At 35.9% G+C, this 12,624-nt stretch overlaps 1 pseudogene across 1 annotated transcript; it reads right to left on the bottom strand.

Moving 5' to 3' along the window:
• Positions 1 to 7,588: 7,588 nt before the first annotated feature.
• LOC120089060 (cytochrome P450 89A2 pseudogene) lies at positions 7,589 to 9,577 on the bottom strand (annotated as a pseudogene). The gene has a single exon (XR_016523703.1). The product of XR_016523703.1 is annotated as a cytochrome P450 89A2 pseudogene (transcript).
• Positions 9,578 to 12,624: the final 3,047 nt, after the last annotated feature.

Genomic DNA, 12,624 nt, shown 5'->3' with positions numbered 1-12,624 from the left:
GTATAGTACTTGTACTATCAACCTTGAAGTCTGAGGTTTGATTTCTTCACCCTACACTTTAATTACAATACCTTTAAAAAAATGAGTTTAAAATGCTTATTGTGTAAAAACCCCGTACTCCATTCCTAGGCATATAAACCGTTTAAGAGCCCTGACGAGCTGTGAGTGACTATAAATGGTTTATAAATATTTTAATAATCCATGCTTTATTGACAGTTACCTTTGTATTGGTTATTTTACAAGAAGTTCCAAGCAATGCATTTCTCTAAAGTTTATAAACGCATGCTAGTTACAAAGTTTATGAAATATGTTTTTGTACAATGGTTGAACCATGGTAGTTTTCAAAAGGAAATTCTATAACATGTTTATGTTACAAGTATTTATATTATGTTTTAAAGCATATGTGCTCTTAATATTGTTGAGCATGCGTTAGGGTTAAAGCTAAGGTTGAATGAAGCTTGATGTACTATGTTTTAAATACCTAAGGTTATCAAAGTATATGTGTTGGTATTCCTAAATACAATGAAAAAGGATACTGAAGGTAGGGAAGGTGTCCTAAAGAGATTTCTATGCTATATTTGAAAACTATTCTTTTTAATGCTCTTCGAGAACTTGATAGCTTAAGTGAGCCGGATACTAAAGGTAAGGAAGGTATCTGAGTGAATGTACCTAAAGTGTTGACGATACTTAGAAAACTCCACGTGCACGTAGGTAGTTCAATAAAGATATCGACGTAGGGGTCTCTTCTAGCCATAGTTCAGTATGAAGAGATCGAAGTAGGGGTCTCTTCTGGCCATGGCTTGGTGTTGGGAATTAGAGCGATGGATGTTCATTCTCAACTAAGATTCAGTTTTCAGATACAATGGTTTTAAAAGTTTTATGTATACGTTTGCTTGGCATATTTTAGTTCTAGTATTATATTTTCAAGATTTCTGTTTAAGCATGAGATTTATATTTTTATTAAGTCACTCACTCGACGAGTAGTTCATTCTTTCAAATATTTTTCTTTTCCCAGGTAGTGGTCATCTCCCTAGAGGTTAGCTGTCATCATGCTCTGCCACTCAAGAACTCAAGTTAAAAGTCCAAAGTCTAGAGAGAAGTTTTAGGTATTTACTCTGTAAATGTCTGTACATATGTGTTGCTCATATTAGGGACTAGTAAAGTATATTGGGACCGTTGAACTCTGTATGTATTAATATGATGTAATTATGTTGTTGTTGATTTTTGGTGTCCTGAGCTTATTTTTAAGGTTTCATTAGTTTGGTGAATGATATATATGTATTCCAGGGATCTAAGCAAGTTAAGGATGTTAGTTAGGTAGTAAGTGCCACAAAAGGGTTGGTAACTGCTGTCATCACATTTACTTCTGGATTAAGAAGGGTAATCTAGGAGGGGGTGTGACAAGTTGGTATCAAAGCATAAGATTTTTGGAAAAGAGAGAGAGTTCATGCATGATTCTAGGTCCTTTAACATAAGTTCCTAACATGTGTACTACATAATTAGGAAAGGATGCTGAGAAGAAGTGGCATGCAGAGCAGTCAGACAGCAGATAAAGACCCTGACCCTGACCCTACCTTTAGAAGTTCTGATATTCGAGGGAATCAAGATTCTAGTGAACATAAAGGTAAAGACCTGGTAAATCAGGAAACGACTTCAGACGGGGAGTCGAGGATTCCGCAGACAGGAACAAATCCTCAGTTAGAGGACGGAATATTTAACAGGATCGCCACGAGGTTGGCGGAAAGTGTCGAATCCATTCTAGCGGATTCGGAAAGGAAGTACGGTATTGAGAAAGACTTAATAGGTACTGATAAAGGACAGGAAGCAAAGGAAGAATGACAGCGAGCATCAACAAAGTCAAGAGGTGAGAGTTCCAGGCCTCCATTTTCTGGTCAAGCAGATAGGAAGAGACAGAGAGCTACAAGTCAGCATGGTGTAAGAAGAAAGAAGCTAAGACCTATGGTTAGTATGGGTGATGGATCAGGGTTTTGGCATCCTACCGAGCTAGTAGCTAGTACGGGTAAGAAACCCTTATGTACGAATTGTGGTAAGCATCATCGAGGGACATGCTACAGAAGGAAAAATGTATGTTTCCAGTGTGGACAGGCAAAACATTTCAAAAAGGAATGCCCCCGGCTAGATAGAGGAGTTCAGACAGAACACAGAATGACTTTACAGATGGTAGATCAGCTTAGTGGCTCAAGAGCCCAAGGAAGGGATTCAAGAGAAGAAAAACGAGAAGGGGAGCAGGACGACCTCAGCGGTAGGGCAAGTTTTACGAAGTGACCCACCAGGAGGCAGAGGAGTCTTCTGATGTTGTGAATGGTAAAGTAACTTTATGTACCAGTATATTTATGAAATAGTTTCTTATGGTGCTATACCTTTATTTCTTTTTATCTAGCATGTTGCATTACTTGTAAGAAAGATTGTAGATAGCATGTCCCTAAGTAGTTATTATTATGTTGTGGAGAGGTTGTAATAGTATAAGAGTTTTACAGGCACGGGGGTAGTTATTGATAATTATAGTTTATGAAGTGATTCCGTTAGATTTCCTGGAATTGATGTCGCTCTAGAGCATGGATTTCCCGAATAAATATTACGACCATATGGATTGTTTTAAGAATAGATAATGTTCAAGAGATTTGGTAGGTAAGAGATAGTATTTGTAGGAAGTAAAAGAATACTTTCACGAAGCTTAATATCAGCAGTGGAGGCTAGGAAGCTGCTAAGTAAAAGATGTGAAGCTTATTTAGCCCATGTGACAGTTTCGTAGAACGAGAAGCTGAAACCTGAGGATGTACCGTTGAACAAGAGTTCCTGGATGTGTTCCCTGAAAAGTTATCAGATTTACAACCTGACAGGGAAGTTGAGCTAACTATCGATTTAATTCTAGATACAACACCTATTTCCCAGGTACCATATAGGATGGTGCCAAAAGAACTTAAGGAGTTGAAAGTTTAGTTGCAGAAACAAGTACCCATTGCCTCGTATAGATGATCTCTTTGATCAGTTAGAGGGAGCCACGATTTTCTCTAAGATAGATTTGAGACTAGGTTGTATTTCTTGTCATATGGTTCCAGCAGTAGGAGTGAGTATGGATCCACAGAAGACTGAAGCTATAGTGAATTAGGAAAGACCCACCAATGTATCTGAAGCACATTTTTTATCAAAAGAAACTGAACCTGCAGCAAAATAGATGGATTGAACTGATCAAAGACTATAACTGCTCAATCGAGTATCGCCTTGGTAAGATGTTGTAGCTGATGTATTGAGCAGGAAATCCTTGGGATCCAAAGTAGTCCTTGGATCGATATCAGGAATGTTACTCCAGGAGTTTAGGAGTTCCAGGGCCACTCTATCAGTAGGTTAGTCAGGAGGATTGATTACTAGATTTCAGGTAAGACCTACTTTGATGGAAGATCTTAAGCATGAATAGTGAAGGATCCTAATCTCCAGAAGCTTGCAGAAGAAATGAGCAAAGGAGTAAGAACTGATTTTTAGTTAGGAGTAGATGGAATGTTAGTAAAGGAAGGAGCAATGTGTGTGCCTAACGTGTTGCAGCTTAAGCAAGCTATTCTAGAATAGGCACACCATTCTGCTTACTCCATGCATCCAAGAAACACCAAGATGTATAGAACCTTAAAGAAATTGTAGTGGTGGCCTACAATGAAGAAAGGCATAGCTGAGTAGGTAGACCGATGTTTGATTTGTCAACAAGTGAAACCTGAAGGGCAGAGGTCGGCTGGATTACTCAATCCACTACTAGTACCTGAGTGGAAGTCGGGAGTCACGTAGGTAAACATAGACTTTTCACTAAGAATAGAATATGTATCAGGTTTGCTCAGAGGTTGGTGGCAAACGTGAAGTCTATTCTAGTGAACTCAGGGGAAAGGGCATAATCTGGAGGAAGTCCTAGGCAGATTAATTCTAAGAGGAGGGAAAAGATGAGCAAAGTGAGCTCGAAATGTACCAGGGGTACGTTGAGTATAAAAATAAGGGACAAAATGGTCAACAAAAGACAAAAAGGAAAAGGTTCAGATCTGCTGATGTTCCAGGCAATAGCTCGAAGTTTGAATTGTGATTGAGCTAAGGACTAACACAGTTAAGAAAACCTTATGTACATAGTATGGTAAGCCATAGTTGGGACATGTTATAGTAGAAAGAATGTCTTCTCCTAAGTATGGATAGATAGGACATCCTAAGAAGAGTGCCCTCGATAGGGTCGAGAAGTCTAGTTGACACAAATATTGATTTCACAGCTAGTAAGTAATTCAAAGGTATGACAACTGGAAAAGAATGTTCCAGTGGTATTGCTAGGAAATAGAAAAGGACCATCCTAGTAATAAATGAATACTATGACTTAGTGGAAAATGGAAGAGTCACAAGAGGATGTAACAAATACAGTAAAATATTATAACCAAGTTGTTCATGTACTAATATTATTTAATATGGACAAAGTTAATATCAAAGTAGCGCAGCGGAAGCGTAGTAAAAGAAAAAGAAAGAAAGAGGAAAGAAAAAAAGAAGGTTATAAAGTTTGCGACCAAAGGATGTGGTGAAACTCTAGTTATAAGTAAGTCCGAGCAAATTTCGAGGACGAAATTTCTTTAAGGGAGAGGTAATTAAAAACCCAATACTCCATTTTTCCTGCATAAGTGAGTAACAAGCGTGTTAAGTGAAAATTTCCTAAGTATGGAAGAAAAGTATAGGCATGCATTGATGGAAAAGTGTGGATGCATAGGGTTGCGTGGTAGCAACCAAGGCTTGTAGAGGTTAAGTGTTGAAGGCAAGGATAAACTATGCGTTTGTACTAAAGATGAACACATGGGTTGAAAGGCATAAGGCCTTGATAAGGCTTGCGGCAACCTCAAGTTTGTGCGAGCAAAGGCGTTGGATGATTAGCAGATGAGCGGCGCTATACGATTGGGTAAGCGATCATCTAGTAAATAAATGACACTACACGATGAGGTAGGTGATTGTGTAGGTGGCCATTGGGCGATCGTATAGTAAATGTGTGGAGAGCTAAGCAATGCGGTAGGCGATCGTGTAGTAATTGCGCGGAGCTGAATGATGCGCTAGCGATATGAAGGATCTCGCTAAACGATAGCGCTATACATTGGACGATAGTGCTCAGCGATGGGGCATTGGCACTACACGATCGGCATCAGCGCTAGACGATGAGTTGCACGACAAACACTAGACGATAGATGCTGAGCGCTAGACAATAGATGTTGGGCACTAGACGATAGACCTTGGGTACTAAACGATAGATGCTGAGCGCTAGACGATAGACGTTGTGCGCTAGACGATAGACATTGGACGCTAGACGATAGACGTTGGGTACTAGATGATAGGCGTTGGGTGTTAGACAATGGAGTATGTGATGCATGCTAAATTTATATTATGAGGCAAAGGCCTAATGTGGGTTATGAAGGAAGGTAAGGAAAAATAAATTAATTGAAGAAAATCATTAATGGGAATTGGCCGGAAGCACTAAGTGTTGGATGAGGTGGCAGTTTGACCCTTGAACAGAGGAGGCTGAAGGAAGTATAAAAGAAAGAGGAACTTCAGAAGCTCGGTTTGGAAAATGACTTGAGCAAATTAAGTGAGATTGGTGTCATTCGAAAGCTGGGAGAATCTAGTTTTTGAAGTTGTTTCTCCAGAGAAAGATCTCATATGGAGAATAGCAAAAAGTGAAAAATTTGCAGAAGAGGCAGATTCTCAGATTAATAAGAGCCTGGAGTGAAGATTGGAAGCTTCAAGATAAATTACAAGGACTTTCCGGCTGATATTTTGAAGGTAAGAAAGTTAACTCAATTCTAAAAAAGTTTATAGAAGAAAGTTTCTTAAAAAGAGTCCTAGATTTTGAGTTATGAATTTTTTAAGTTGAAATAGGGAATCGGTGCGTAAGAAGGCAACTGCTTGGAAAGATTAAGTAGGCAGCTCACCACAGTGAGTGAGAGCATGCGAGAGATAAGAAAATGAGCGAGAGCGAGAGTGAGTTAAGGAAGAGGAGGATCTCGCTAAGGATGCAAATCTCGCTGGAAAAGTCACAAATCTCTCTAGAAGTCACAAATCTCACTAGAAAAGTCACAAATCTCGCTAGAAGTCACAAATCTCACTAGAAGTGGTAAATCTCCCTTATGAGGGTGATCTCGCTCATAATGATCATCTTACTAGTAATGCTATTTTGTTGGTGAAAGTTTCATCAGTAATGAGCTACCTAAAGCTTTTTGTTGAGAATTCTAAGGAATCTAACTGGGGATTATGTCCTTTCAGGCCAAGAAGAGCTAGAAGAGACATATAAACCATTTAAGAGCCCTGACGAGATGTGAGTGAATATAAATGATTTATAAATGGTTTATAAATATTTTAATAATCCATGCTTTATTGACAATTACCTTTATGTTGGTTATTTTACAAGAAGTTCCCAACAACGCATTTCTCTAAAGTTTATAAACGCATGCTAATTACAAAGTTTATGAAATATGCTTTGGTACAATAGTTGAACCATGGTAGTTTTCAAAAGGAGATTCTATGACATGTTTATGTTACAAGTATTTGTATTATGTTTTAAAGTATATGTGCTCTTAATGTTGTTGAGCATGCGTTAGGGTTAAAGCTAAGGTTGAATGAAGCTTGATGTACTATGTTTTAAATACCTAAGGTTATCAAAGTATATGTGTTGGTATTCCTAAACACAATGAAAAAGGATACTGAAGGTAGGGAAGGTGTCCTAAAAAGATTTCTATGCTATATTTGAAAACTATTCTTTTTAATACTCTTCGAGAACTTGATAGCTTAAGTGAGCCGGATACTGAAGGTAAGGAAGGTATCTGAGTAAATGTACCTAAGGTGTTGATGGTACTTAGAAAACTCCACGTGCATGTAGGTAGTTCAATAAAGAGATCGATGTAGGGGTCTCTCCTAGCCATAGTTCAATATGAAGAGATCGAAGTAAGGGTCTCTTCTGGCCATGGCTTTGCGTTGGGAATTAGAGCGATGGATGTTCATTCTCAACTAAGATTCAGTTTTCAGATACAATGGTTTTAAAAGTTTTATGTACACGTTTGCTTGACTTATTTTAGTTCCAGTATTATGTTTTCGATCTTTCAGTTTAAGCATGAGATTTATGTTTTTATTAAGTCACTCATTGGGCGAGTAGCTCATTTTTTTCAAATGTTTTTCTTTTCCCAGGTAGTGGTCATCTCCCTAGAGGTTAGCTGTCATCATGCTCTGCCACTCAAGGACTCCAGTTAAAAGTCCAAAGTCTAGAGAGAAGTGTTAGGTATTTACTCTGTAAATGTCTGTACATATGTGTTGCTCATATTAGGGACTAGTAAAGTATATTGGGACCGCTGAACTCTGTATGTATTAATATGATGTAATTATGTTGTTGTTGATCTCTGGTGTCCTGAAGTTATTTTTAAAGTTTCATTAGTTTGGTGAATGTTATATATGTATTCGAGGGGATCTAAGAGGGTTGGTAACTACTGTCGTCACATTCACTTCTGGATTAAGAAGAGTAATCTGGGAGAGGGTGTGACATATTGCCTCAATTTGATCAACAAAAGTATGGATTTGGTTATTGAAATGAACCTTACCTTTGCATTTATTGCTAGAAAAACATATTCACATGAGTCACATTCGATTTGCTTTTTTCTTATGTTTCATTGATTTTCTTCACCATGTAATGAAAATGTTAATTCATACATAATAGAAGTAGTTTATGTATCTTTGGTTCGTCTTCTAGCGAGCTGAAATGCGAGCCTGCAATGGCGTCTTCATGACGATGGAAACTTCAAGCTTTTCCTCAAGATCAACTTCATCAATGGCATCCCATTTGAACAACCATACCAAATTCCCAACAAAATACTGCAAATGAAGCATCGAAACCCCAATCCCAGGGCAGATTCTTCTTCCTCCCCCAAATGGCATAAACCTAATCTCCTTCTTCCCCGTCAGAACCTCCACTTCATCTTCCTCTTCCGCCTTCCTCAAGAATCTCTCCGCCCTGAACTCCAACGGCTCCTCCCACACCTCCCCATTCCTCGCCATCTCCGCCGCCGCAAAATGCACCGTCGTTTTCTCCGGCACCACGAATTTCCCCTCCAACACCACCTCCTCTGTCACCAAATGTGGTAGAGCCAAATGCCCTGGCGGATGCCGCCGCAACGTTTCCATTATCACCGCTTTCAGGTACGCCAACTTCTTCAGATCCTCCTCTCTTATGTGTTCTTTCGATGATGTTCCATCCATCATCTCATTCATCTCTCTGTATAGCTTCTCTTGGATTTCTGGATATTTTACGATGTTTGCCATTGTCCACTGCATCACCACTACTACGGAATGGACGATTCCGTTGAGAAATTCTGCGCATAGGCTTATGATTTCACCTTCTTCAAGCTTCCGATTCTCTTCTGGTAAGTGTATGTTTATCAATGTATCAAGATAGGGCAAAATGGGTTCCGACTTTGTTTCTGATTCTGATTCTGATTCTAATTCGTTGTTCCTTTGTTCGATTTCGCGTTGTCTTTCGGTGAATCGAGCTTTAATTAGAGGAATTATTGCAGTTTCGAGTTCGTTTCGAAGTGTTGAGAGTTCGTTCCAGAGATTAGGGTAGAGGAATTTCCCTAATTTTAATGGATATTGATTCAGTTTGTTTTGGCTACTGGAATACAATAGAACGCGATGGAGGACATCGGCTAGGGTTTTGATTCGATCTTCCTCGATCTTGAACCCAAAACACATGAACACTGATAACTCCATCATCGTCGGCCAAAAATGGTCCACAAGGCAAACGGCGGCGGCGCCATCTTGGGAGTGCGATTTCAAGCGGGAGACGAGGGAGTGCAGGCTCCACCGGCGGGCGTCGGAGTGGAGTTTCAAGCGAGAGGGGTGGAGGATTTCGGAGATGAGGTTACGGCGGAGAAGGTTCCAATTGGGGCCGTGGAAGGCGGTGAAGATGGTGATGTGGTTGCTGTAGAGGATCTTGGTGGTGGTGGTGGGAGGGGGGCGGTCGGCGAAGGCGGCGCCGTGGTGGACGAGAGCTTGGTGGGCAAGGGAATGGCCGGCGATGAAGATGACAGGGCGAGAGGCGAAGTGGAGGGTGAAGATGGGGCCGTACTGATCATGGAGGGTGTGAAGGAGTGAGAAGAATGATGAAGAGTGTTTACGGAGCAAAAGGATGTTGCCCAGAAATGGGAGAGGGGATGGACCTGGTGGAAGGTTCTTCAAGGAGCGGCCATGGCGAATGAGTTTGATGATTGTGATGATGAAGATGATGGTGATTATGAGAATTGAAAGCCATTTGATTTCCATTTTGAATGTATAGAAAGTTAGGAGGAGCTTTCTAATTTCTTCCGCTAATGGAAGAAGACAATCTAATTCATGTACTACAATCTTTAGCTTCCCTTATATAATTGTGTTTCTTAGGGACTGTTTGGGATGTTGAGATAATATAAGATATGGATAGTTCTGATGTCTGGAGAGTTCTGATGTCTGGAGAGTTTTGATGTCTTCTGATCGAGAATGAACGAGTATGTTCAAACACGTAGATGAGATATACAAAAAGAAAATCGGTGGATAGGATAATAGACCTCCAAATACTGAGATGATATAGGATGTGAGGATATACTATCTCATGTTGGGCCCAAACAGCCCCTTACAGAAAAGCTTAGTAGAGCCTAGTTATACCAATTTTCTGTGCAACACCATCTACATTTAATGAAAAATTGTCAGAGATATTTTTGTTTTATAAAAAATAATCTTTTTCTAATATATTTTTTGTGTAGTAAAGAGGCGGGAAGCATAAGGGTTAGTTGTACCTAATCATTACTCGTTTCTAATCCTTGCATAGTTGCTAAATTTCCTCCAAACAATACTTGGGTTTTCATGCATCTCCTTCTATTATAAAGAGAAAGAATATTAAAAAATATATATAAATATATATCATTTTGTAGAAAAGAACAATTCAGTGAAATACACAAAGATGAATGTAGTTCATAATCTACCCAAATATAATATTTCTTTCTCCATGAAGTTCGTTTTAATCTCCCATTCAACCTAAAGTAGAAGTAGTTGGTTCACTATTATTATTTTTTCTTAATGTTATTATAAATGACGTCACTCGGAATGTGGATGGAAATGTCAATATTTTAATTTATGTAAATGTCGATAGAAGTATCAACAAAATGTTAATGTCAATTGATATTTTTTTAAAAAAACTATAGGAATAAAAAATGTTTAAACTAACATATAGGCCTTTCATCTTTTAAAATATGTTTGAATTTCTTATTATTGGTATAAGGTCCACAATAGTAAGGTTTTGTTATGTTTTTATTATATTTTGTTGTTTTCTATAATATAATAAAATATCATTTCACAAAAATTAGGTTGATGACGAACCCATTAACATAAAATATATAAGGTAATGTTAAAAAAACAAAGTTTGTAATAAATTCTTCGGGCCATTTTCATAAATAAAATTACGGTCAATTTTCAAGTTGTTGGTTTTTTGTTAATTATTTTAGTTATGTTTCTTTTTCACAATTTATTTTCTATAATTTTCAAAATAAATATATATATATATATATATATATATATTATATTAGTTTTCAAAAAATTTTGAACATATATATAAGATGGAGGTGATATTTGTAACTATAATTCTACTTTTCAAATTAAAAAATAAAATATACAAATACAAATGCATGTAACAAAATTTCAATTTTGAGTCTAATAAGTGTTTGATATATTTGAAAATTTTTAAAATCAACTTATCTATCAAACATCAAATACTCTAAATTTTGTGTATAATAGATCAATGAATTTAAGAAATGTTAAAAAGATCCATGACCTACTATAAACCAATGGAAAGTTTGGGCCCCTTTTTGGTCATTTGATTTTTTATTTTTGGTTTTTGATTTTTGATTTTTGAAAATTAAGTTTATTTTCTTCTATTTTTATCATGATTTGCATATTTCTTAAGTACAATGATTGAATTCTTAACCAAATTTAAAAAAAAAAACAAATTTTTAAAAGCTACTTTTTTTAGTTTTCAAAAATTGATTTGGTTTTTTAAAAGATTAATAAAAAGTATATAACAAAAGAAGAAATTTGGAAATGAAAATAATGTATATAAATTTAATTTTCAAAAACAAAAAATAAAAAATGAAATAGTTACCAAACAAGTCTTAGTAACTAAGGTTAGAAATTATTAGACTTTAGAAGCCTATTATAGAAACTTTTTAGAGGGACAACTAGTTGATGAGAAAATTTCTAGTACTATGTTATTATAAAAAAATTTCATACTACCTTTATTCATTGTTTGTCACGAAAGTAGCATTTAATAATTATGGAGAGTCTACACGATAAATAAATAAAAAATTAATAAAACATGTTAAATAATGAATAAAAACAGTATGTAGTATGAATTGAGTAGCGGATGTCACATCCATAAAAAGATATAGCGACCAAGTATTAGATTCAAACTAACCCAAAATCGTGATGAAAGATATTAAAGAATAACTAAAGAACAATCTAAATGATTAGATAGAGAGAGTAACAAGATACCTAATAATTAAGATATCTAATATATTTTTCAAACTTTATATATTTTGGAGCTTCCATCTTCCATCTATTTAAGCTCGAAATTTGTAGCTCTTGAAATTCGTCTTTCCTTCCTACACATGTTTATGTGCCAACTAAATTATAGGATTTTCTAAACAAATATCTTGTATTTAAAACTATATGATGAGGAATTAAAAGAGTGACATGAAAATAATTTAAACCTTCATTTTCCCGTTTTATATGTTTTTAAAAAAGTGAAAATGCTAATAAATATAGAAATACAAATATATTATGCATGTAACCAAGTTAAACTAATAGAATATAGTATAGGATTGTTTGAGAGACAGGAATGTAGTCAGGATTACTGAGAATCATAGGAGTATTGGAATATGTGATGAATCGAAGGTTAAATAAAAATAGGATTGTAAAACATGAAAACGGTGGGAAAGGGGTTGAATTAAAAACTGTCAGAATGGAATGAGTTTAATATTACAAATTAGACCCAAAACGCATGACATTTTTCTCGAATTTTTGTTCCATCATTCAATTACACAAATACTTTTCTAGTTTCTTAACATTCCTTTGAGATTTGAATTCAAGAACTTTAAATATATTTTACAATTTTCTTCATGTAACTATTGCATTTGATGTAGACAAAATAGTGTTTTCTAAATAATTAACAACCTTACAGTATATTTTTATGGAAACTGATTAAATAATAATAATTTTTATGTTATAAAAAAATATCATGTGAATATATTTCTAAAATTTATCATCATAATGCTTATAAATATTTTTTATTAAAAAATAAAAAATAAACCAACAGGAGTGATATTTTTAATTTTTATTGGAAGTATATGAACTACAATATAATGAAACTCAAAGTACAATGACTAAAATGATATATTAACCTAAATTGATTTTTTTTCAAATAATCTATTATTGATATACTTCTTTAAATAATTGTAAAACATGAATTAAAATTATTATTTTCCAGATTTAACAGATTTGCAAAACCATATATAATTTACTATATTCTCATAATTTTAAAAA

This window comes from Benincasa hispida, chromosome 10 (genome assembly GCF_027475165.1).
Source record: "Benincasa hispida cultivar pf3 chromosome 10, pf3_genome.v1.1, whole genome shotgun sequence".
Classification (NCBI taxonomy): Eukaryota; Viridiplantae; Streptophyta; class Magnoliopsida; order Cucurbitales; family Cucurbitaceae; genus Benincasa; species Benincasa hispida.
Note: the sequence above shows the minus strand (reverse complement) of the source record. Positions and strands in the feature narration are given on the sequence as shown.